General features: G+C 39.2%; 1 pseudogene; it reads right to left on the bottom strand.

Annotated features, from left to right (window-relative positions):
• Positions 1–7,707: 7,707 nt before the first annotated feature.
• On the bottom strand, positions 7,708–7,826 carry LOC111733382 (annotated as a pseudogene).
• Between the last annotated feature and the right edge of the window lie 556 nt (positions 7,827–8,382).

Here is an 8,382-nt window from a genome sequence, read left to right as displayed (position 1 = left end):
TCTCTGGGTTCTGGTAACTGCTAGGTCTTCTTGCCCCTTCAGTCACATGGATAGTGAGGGCTCCAGGAGTTAACATTCCAAGAGAACCTTATTGGTTTCCTTAAACCATGACCACGCATTCATTAGTAAGTAGTCTCTTTACTAAACTCTCATTAAATCATTACGTTTGAAAGAGTTATATAGTTCTTGTTGACCCTGACTAATACATAGGGTTATAAAAAAATTAAAAGGTGGAGACAAGAGATAAGGATTTGGAAGTTATCTGCAAATAGTAAATATTTGAGTGGGGGTATTGCAGCGGGGCTCAAAGCTCCGGTGACCAGGTTCTTATTCCATGAGAAAGAATTCAAAGGTGACAGGAACAGCAAACAGGTTTATTAAAGTGAAAATACACACTCAAGAGGGGAGTGCAGGCGAACTCAGAGAGAGAGAGAGAGGGAGGGAGGGAGAGAGAGGGAGGAAAGTGTTCAGATGTCTCAATTCTGGGCTTTTGTCAGAGCCTGGAAATGTGCTGCTGATGTAGCCTTGTTGTCTCCTCCCAGTAGGCGGGGAGCTCGGTTTCCAGGTCTTTCTTCCTTATATGGTGTTTCTGGAACTGTCATGGCGTCAAGTACACGATGGGAGCAGCAGGATTTGCAATGCACATGAGATTATAATGAGATTATAATTAGCCAAATGTCATGCCTTAGCCAAAGATGGCATCTAAGCTGGAAAAGATCAATTTTGGCTCATCTCTCCTTGCTGGGGGCTAAAACAGAAGGAAGTATGAAGAAAAGAAAAAATTTCCGGAGCCATATCCTGGAGGGGTGGATGTTCCTGGACTATCTATCTTGCTTCAGGTGTGGCCATTTTTAAAACCCAGCTTTAATGGCCATAGCATTCTCTCTCGGATGTCTTCATGTTGTTCTATCAGGATTCGTTGCCAGGAATGGAAGGAGTATGACTGATTTTCAATGGTTCCTAACTGACAAAATTCCAATGGATCAACTGGTGGTACTTGCCTCCACAGCAATGCCAATCTGAGATTAAGAGTGAAACTTGTAGCAATAGATGTTTCAATATTCTCGATTCCATGGAATATTTCAAGATGGTTCTTCCTCATCCCACCTTGCTCTGGTGTCCAGGTGTTTACGAAGGTCCTGGACTACTGAATAGTTGTAGCCAGGCATTGTTCCTAATGGACGATCTCTCAGTCAGCAATGAGCTCCTTGGCACATGGCTTCCTAGTGCTGGTCACTAATAGTTTTCTTTTGTGAAGCTTGATGTTCTTTCCCTCCTGACTCCATTCCTTTCCCTGTGTTCCCTCCCCTTTTTCCTCCCCAGTCTCTGGAATCTGGAGCAGGGGAAGAAAAGTAGGTTACAAAGGCTTCCAAATCTTCTCTGTCTTACACCTGAATCTAGCTTTTGAAAAACTCAAGAGCCAAGATTTTGACTCCTTTGTTTTCTGGTTACATTCTGACAACTTCCCCCTGAAGCCACGGGTGACTCATGTCTAGCATCTTGGCTGGGGAGGGAGAGGGTCTCAGGTAAAATTCCAAGAGTCTGTGTCTCAGGAAGAATACTGTCTTCCATTTATTTCCTTTGTACACCCAGACTTGATTATTGGCTCTCTGGAGGTTTTACTTCATTAACCATCTGGCCTATCAGAAATGTTTGAATAATCTGGGGATGAGATGAAGCACTTACCCATTTCTTACAGTGAATTGGCTGACTATGGTAATCAGTATGGAATGATTTTTTTTCAGTTTTTCATTATTTCTTTTTATACAAAACTCTGGCTAGTAATGTATGTTTGTGTGTGTGTGTGTGTGTGTGTGTGTGTGTGTGTGTGAGGGGAAGGCAGATTGAATGAATATATCAGTTCTCTGTGAAATTGCTTACATCACAAGCACACGATTGAGTGATTTGGGTCTTCTAGGAAGCAGAGGTTGGGGTTGGAGATGAAGGAGTGAAAGAGGGGAGCATTGTGAAAAATAGAGGGGGTAATGGAGCATATCTGGGCTGGAAGAACCTCAGATCTCAATGCATATGGCTGGTGAAGTCTCAGCCAGTGTAGCAGAGAGCTCTGGAATAAGGATTTCCCACTAGAGGAATTCTGTGTTGGGCAGAAATGGCCAGGCCGTTGTTAGTCATTGGCCAGGGCCAACCCCAGAACTGTGTAGTGTCTTTTCAAAAAGTGAGATGGCTCCTGAAAGTGCTAATAGCTGAAGGATGTCAGATTAACACACTCTTTGCAGCCGAACTGCAAGTTCTTGCTTCAAGGGGGACCCGAATGGCGCACCTCTGTAGCTCACAACGATCTGCTGAATTTGGTGGCTAATGTTTTGATTATTTAATTCTGTCATTCATCTCTTTTCACAAACATTGACCCTGTGGCCATTGAGTGGCATGAATAACATACATAGGAGCATGAGCCTTCAGACAAGTAGCATGCTATTTATGCAGTCTTAGTATGAAGATGAGTCATTTGGAAGTGGAGGTAATGCTTATAGAGTAGGACTCTGCTTTAAAGAATGACAGGGTCCCAGAGTCCCAAAAACCAAATATAATTATTGAGCACTCATCATTTGCCAGGTACTTTGTATATATGGTAGGTACAGTTATTATCCTTGTTTTACATATGAGACACTGGAGACAGGAGACGTTCAATAACTTGCCCTAATTCATACCATCTAGGAGGATGTGGAGCTCAGATTCAAACCCAGGAGAACCCGTGTTCTTACTCACTACACTGATGCCGAGTAGGTCATATCAGCCATATGGAGTGCATCTCCCTCTCAGAAGATGCGGAAAATAGTAAAAGACATGGAATAAATAATTCAGATGAAAGTCATTAGACTTAGAAGTTCAATTCTGACTCTATTGGAGCAGAAAGATATTTGGGCAGCATAGAGATAGAAATAGCAATGATACCAGGCAAACTAGTGAGAAAAATGACATGTTAGCGATAGGTACATGATAAGGTATAGGACTGCCCATGAAGGTGTATACTTTTGCCCACAAGAGCACTCACTACAAGGCGTGCTCTGGCAGTCAATGTCATTTTACTCCCTGCCTGGGCCTAGAGAAAATGTCATGCCAAAGTCTGATCAGAATGTGTCGGGAGTATGGGAAAGGTCCTATAATTGGAAGCCTAGCTATGCAGAAAACTATGGCAGGATCCCAGTTCCAGCCAATCCATGAATCAAGACTAGGGGAGTTAAGAAAGATAAGGAGAAGCAAGCAGGTGCTACAGGCCCAAGCTGGTTGGCAGGTAGGATCTAGAAACCAGAAAGTTGGAGTCCACAAGCAACCAAATCAGCCATTAAGTTGGATATTGATCCAAAATAGAAGATGTTTGGCTTCTGCTATTTGCAGAGAGCCTTTCGAATCAGGCTCTCTGAAGCCAGCAGGTTGAATTGTAGTTAGGAGACATGTTGGTGATCCCTGCCCTTGAGTGTGGAGAGATATCAAGATTCTCTTATGAATCAGATATTGTGGGATTTTCAGTGTGACTTGCGGTTTGTGTTTTACATTTATCTATCATGATTTTTGTCATGCTGTATAGAAAAGAGAAGCCAATACAGTACTTTTAAATTTTACAGTAGGCAGAAATTCAGCCATGATACCAATCAACACTGAATCAATCCTTCACGAGAAGGATAAAAAAATGCAATTTCGAGTTTACCAAAATCAAATTAACAAGGTTAAGAAGTTGAGTAATAGAGCCGTGAAGAAATATAAAATTTCCCTGATGTACTTCTGAGACAATAAGGACTGTAAGAAGGAAATCTGAGAGAGGTAAATTTCATTGCAAAACATAATTTGAATATAAATAGAACCAGACAGCAAGAGTTTTGAGAAAGCGGAGGTTAAACACTGTTTAACTCGGAGCAAGCATTTAGACTCAAGTGAAGAAACAACCTGCCTCAAACTATGCTCTTCCCAGAAAATAAAAGTGAATCTAGCCTCCTCAGTTCTTTGTCTAACTTGGACCTGACCGTCACAACCATCAGAAAAGTCCAAGAATCAGACCAAGAACCTGGGCTTTGTGTTTTGGGGACCAAATGATGCTAAAAAACAGATTCTGCTGATTTCTTATGGAATATCTATGCTTCATCCTCTCTTCTTTGTTTTTCTCCCTCTTTTCTCTTTCTTCAGCCTTCCCTTACTTCCACTCTTGACTCTCTGGTAATGAACCTCAGAGTAGTTAATATATTTCATTCCAAATTGCTTTTGGCTTCCTGGTAGCGATTGCTTTTAGGAGAAATTTTTCTTTCAAAATATGTATAGTCGGAAGATATGTTTAGAAGAATGGTGGATTAAATGTTGATAAAACATTTCAACAGCGTTCTATTTTCCTTTGCTCCATTTAACAATTATTAGTACTCCTTAAGCAATATATGCTTCTCTTACCAAGTCTGGACTTGCCCCGGCCAGAGCCCCATTCTTCGTTTAATTTCCTACTGGACTATAAGCTCCTTGAGTACAAAGCCAGTATCTTATTCATCTCTACTTTTCCAGACCATAAAGAAGGAGTGAACGCTCAATAAAGTATTATTGAGTAAATACTGTCTTATTCCTGCTGCGCCAAACTATTTCTGTCTTCTAAATCATCGAGTAGCTGATTTTCGTTAGTTAGTTAATTATAAGCGTTTAGTTTTGGGCTACTACAGTGCTGGGAACTCTGCTCTTATGAAGACCACAGGGAAGAAGGAAAGTAAATAAGGAATCTATTGCAATATGGTAAGGTTAATTGCTGAGAGGATCTAGGAACAGAACCTTGCAGGTAATATTTGATCTAAGTCTTGAAGAATGTATAGAATTTGGTTAGCCACGTGAAACGAGAGAGAGAGGTAAGCAGGAGAAGCAGCATGTTTAAAAGCACACAAGCAGGGCAAAGCATAAAGGGACCAGGAAATGGTATGGTATTGATGCTGACTTGAGAGTAGGATCTGGGATGGAGAGATGAAGCTTGAGAGGGAGTGGGGGCCCAGATAATATACCACATTATATGACAACTTTAGAGGATTGACCTTTATTATGTTTGCAATAGAGAGTGACGCTTTGTAAGTTTTAGCTCCGGTGGCATTATGGAAGATAGACTGGGGAGAGCTGGACTTGCTTCAGAGAACTGGATAGGAGGCTACTGCAGTAGTTCAGGTGAAAAATGGTGACTTGAACAAAGGCACTGGCAATGAATAAGAAAATAAAGAAATGGGCTCAAGAGATACTTAGAAGTTTGAACTAAAATGTATTAGTTAGACACGGAAAGGTGAGAGAGGTAGAAAAAAGAGTCATGGGTGACTCACAAATTACGGTGTCAACAACTGAGGTGGAAGGAGGAAAAGATACAGGCAGAGGAAAGATGAAAACAGTTTGGGCATGAGTTTGAAGGATAGATAGCACATCAAAGTCAAGATCATATCCTTTAGGAAGTTGGGTAGGAGAGATTAGAGCTCAGGAAAGAACATTTTAGGTTAAGATTTGCATGTCCTTAGCATAAGGATGGTGCTTGAGATAGTAATATATATTCTCAACCTGGGAGTGAGAAAAGAGAGAGCCCTGATGAACGCTAATGTTTAAAAACAGGTAGAAGAAGAGAGCTTCTGAAGGAGACTAAGGTGGATCAGCTAGAGAGGCTGTCAGCTGTTAAAATCCAAGAATAAGGTTTCTGCAATTGGAAGATGACTCCAGGCCTCTTCTGTCTTCTGTGTTCCCTTGCTTCTCTGGTTTTATCTCTTGGTGATTATCTCTTTTATTTTCTTGTAAGGTTAGCTATACATTTATGAGGAATTTTGATGTGATTTACCCAGCATTTTGGTTCGTGGAGCAAGAAAGTATTTCAGAATACCTAATCCACTACACTGTCAGGAATATTCCACTGTATTCCTTTTAAAATTAAAAACAGTTGGTTGCAACTTGATAAAGGGCATTCGTGAAAAACCTACAGCCAGCATCATGCTTAATGGTGAAAGACTGAATGTTTTCTCTTAAGATCAACAACAAGAAAAGGATGTCTTCTCCCACCATTTCTAGTCAATGTTATACTAGAGATTCTAGTCATTCAATAAGCAAAGCAAAGCAAGCAAACCAAGATATGACAGACATCCATATTGGAAAGGAAGAATGATCGAAACTGTCCTTCTTTGCGGATGACATGCTTATCTATGGAGAAAATCCTATGATTTCTACAAAGACTGTTAGAATAAATTAGTGAGTTTGGCAAGGTTGCAGGATACCAGATCAATATACAAAACAACGGAATTTTTATATACAAGCAATTAGCAGTTGAAAAAAATTTCCAGTTACGATGTAAGAAAAATATGAAATACTTAGGGAAAAATCTAACAAAGGATACGGATGATCCATGCAATAAAAACTAATAAACACTGCTGAGAGAAATGAAATACCTAAATAAATGGAGAGATATGTTATGTTTATGGGATGAAAGACTCAATATTATTAAGATGTCAGTTGCCCCCAAATTGATCTGTAGATTTAATGCAATCTCAATCAAAATCCTAGCAGGCATTTTTGTGGAAATTGACAAGCTAATTTTCAAGTTCCCATGGAAGTGTAAATGACCCGGAATAGCCAAACCAATTTTGAAAACAGCAGAGTTGGAGGACTTGCTCTAGTTGATTTCAAGAGGTATTATGAAACCATAGTAATCAAGGCAGTGTGGTATTGGTACAAGAATAGACAAATGGAACAGGACAGAGTCCAGAAATAGACCCATATATGTATGGTCAATTGCTTTTAGACAAAGGTACAAAGCAATTTCGGGGGAAACGTATGATCTTTTCAACAACAAACGGTGTTGGAATGATTGGATACCTGTCCCCCCGACACAAAGAACTTTGAGACATACTTTGCACCATACAACAAAAAAAGTCATAATGGATCCTAAGCTTAGCTGTAGAACCTAAAGCTTTAAAACTTCTAGAAAAAAAATAAATATAGGAGAAAATTGTTGAGATGTTGGGTTAAGCAAAGATTTCTTTGATAGGGTATACATAAAGTATGATCCATAAAAGAAAAATTGGATAAATTGGACTTCATAAAAATTCAAAATTTTTACTCTTTGAAAGACACTGTTAAAAGAAGGAAAAGACAAACCACATATTTGGAGAAAATAGTTGCAAATCATATATCTAAGAATGGAATTGCACATAGAATGTATAAAGTATTCTTACAATTCAACGATAAGTCAAACAACCTAATGAATAAAAGTGTCAAACGATTTGAACAGACACTTCACCAAAGAAGATATATTGATGGCAGATAAGCACAGAAAAAAATGCTAAACATCGTTAGTCATTAATGAAATGCAAATTAGAACCTTAACGAAATGCAAATACTCAGTCTGCAGCTTGGCCAGCATTCAAAGACCAACTGTAACAGGCATTGGCAAGGATGTAGAACAATAGGGACACTCGTACTGCTTTTGGAAAAATAAAATGGTACAACCACTTTGGAAAAAATTTTGGCAGTTTCTTTTAAAGTTGAACATGCATGTACCATATGATCCAGGCATACTGCTCGTAGGTCTTTACCCAAATGATGAAAGCATTTGTCCACTATGCTTTCATATGTAACGAATGTTTTTATTTTGTTTTATTTTTATTTTTAAAAATTTTTTTAAATGAAGCAACCCTTGGTTGACCTCACAGATTGCAAGGACTCTGTCATCTTACAATCCCTTATATTTTTTTTTATTTTTTACACCTCCAGCACCTGATCTTCCTAGGTGGTCTCCCATCCAAGTACTAACCAGGCCCGACCCTGCTTAGCTTCCGAGATCAGACGGGATCGGGCTTGTTCGGGGTGACATGGCCGTAGACACAAATGTTAATAGTAACTCTATTTTTAATAGCTCCAAACCGGAAGCAATCTAAATACCCATCAACAAGGGAATGAATAAACAAAATGTAGTACGTATATAAAATGGAATACTACACAGCGATAAAAATAAGTCATCGATACAGGCATGGAAGAATTTCAAAAGAATTGTGCTGAATGAAAGAAGCCAGACAAAAAGAGTATATGCCGTATGGTTCTATTTCTATAAATCATATAAGTCATTATTGTGACAGAAAGCAGAGCAATGTATGTCCCGGGATTGGAGTGTGGGGAGAAATGGAAAAGAGGAGTTACTGGAGAATGAGGAAATTTGGGGGTAATGGATACATTCACTATCTTCACCGTAATGATGACTTCACAAGTATGTACATATGTCAAACTTAAATATGTACATTTGATGTATGTCAGTTATACCCTAATGAAGCTATGAAAACAATTGATTTAAAAAGATATACACATTTTAAAAATACAGAGTCCCACAGGCTGCCTAGTTGGAACACAAACTTACAAATTTGTATCAATCTTCAATTTATCTTA

Source organism: Pteropus vampyrus, unplaced genomic scaffold (assembly GCF_000151845.1).
Source record: "Pteropus vampyrus isolate Shadow unplaced genomic scaffold, Pvam_2.0 Scaffold556, whole genome shotgun sequence".
In the NCBI taxonomy this organism is placed as follows: domain Eukaryota; kingdom Metazoa; phylum Chordata; class Mammalia; order Chiroptera; family Pteropodidae; genus Pteropus; species Pteropus vampyrus.
Note: the sequence above shows the minus strand (reverse complement) of the source record. Positions and strands in the feature narration are given on the sequence as shown.